Source organism: Nycticebus coucang, chromosome X (assembly GCF_027406575.1).
Source record: "Nycticebus coucang isolate mNycCou1 chromosome X, mNycCou1.pri, whole genome shotgun sequence".
In the NCBI taxonomy this organism is placed as follows: domain Eukaryota; kingdom Metazoa; phylum Chordata; class Mammalia; order Primates; family Lorisidae; genus Nycticebus; species Nycticebus coucang.
Genome location: NC_069804.1, coordinates 85,041,599 through 85,042,977, shown reverse-complemented (window position 1 = coordinate 85,042,977; position 1,379 = coordinate 85,041,599).

Below are 1,379 nucleotides of genomic sequence, written 5' to 3'. Positions count from 1 at the left end.
AAAAGATTCTGCAAGCTGCCAGGAGTAAGCGCCAGTTGACCTACAGGGGCAAATCCATCAGACTGACGGCAAACTTCTCTAATGAAACTTTCCAAGCAAGAAGACAATGGTCATCTACCTTTAATCTACTTAAACAGAACAATTTTCAGCCCAGAATTCTGTACCCTGCTAAGCTAAACTTCAAAATTGACGGAGAAATCAAATCATTTACGGATATACAAACATTGAGGAAATTCGCCACAAAAAGACCAGCTCTACAGGAAATACTTCAACCTGTTCTGCACACTGACCACCACAATGGATCAGCAGCAAAGTAAGAACTCAGAAATCAAAGGACAGAACATAACCTCCACACTGATGCAAAAGATAAAACTAAGCAATGGACTCTCACCAAATAAGACGAATAGAATACTACCACACTTATCAATTATCTCAATAAATGTTAATGGCTTGAATTCCCCACTGAAGACACATAGATTGGCTGACTGTATTAAAAAACACAAGCCATACATTTGCTCTCTGCAAGAAACACACCTGGCTTCAAAAGACAAATTAAAGCTCCGAGTCAAGGGTTGGAAGACAATTTTTCAGGCAAATGGAATTCAGAAGAAAAGAGGAGTTGCAATCTTATTTTCAGATACATGTGGATTTAAAGCAACTAAAGTCAAAAAAGACAAAGATGGTCACTTTATATTGGTCAAGGGAAAAATACAACAAGAAGACATTTCAATTCTAAATATCTATGCACCCAATTTAAATGCTCCCAGATTTTTGAAGCAGACCTTAATCAGTCTGAGCAATATGATATCTGATAATACCATCATAACAGGGGACCTTAACACTCCTCTTACAGAGCTGGACAGATCCTCTAAACAGAAATTAAACAAAGATATAAGAGATTTAAATGAGACCCTAGAACAACTATGCTTGATAGACGCATATAGAACACTCCACCCCAAAGATAAAGAATATACATTCTTCTCATCATCTCATGGAACATTCTCCAAAATTGATCATATCCTGGGACACAAAACAAATATCAACAGAATCAAAATAATTGAAATATTACCTTGTATCTTTTCAGACCATAAGGCACTAAAGGTGGAACTCAACTCTAACAAAAATGCTCAACCCCACCTAAAGGCATGGAAATTAAACAATCTTCTGTTGATTAACAGATGGGTGCAGGAAGAAATAAAACAGGAAATCATTAACTTCCTTGAGCATAACAACAATGAAGACACAAGCTACCAAAACCTGTGGGATTCTGCAAAAACAGTTTTGAGAGGAAAATTCATCGCTTTAGATGCCCACATTCGAAAAACAGAAAGAGAGCACATCAACAATCTCACAAGAGATCTTATGCAATTGGAAAAAGA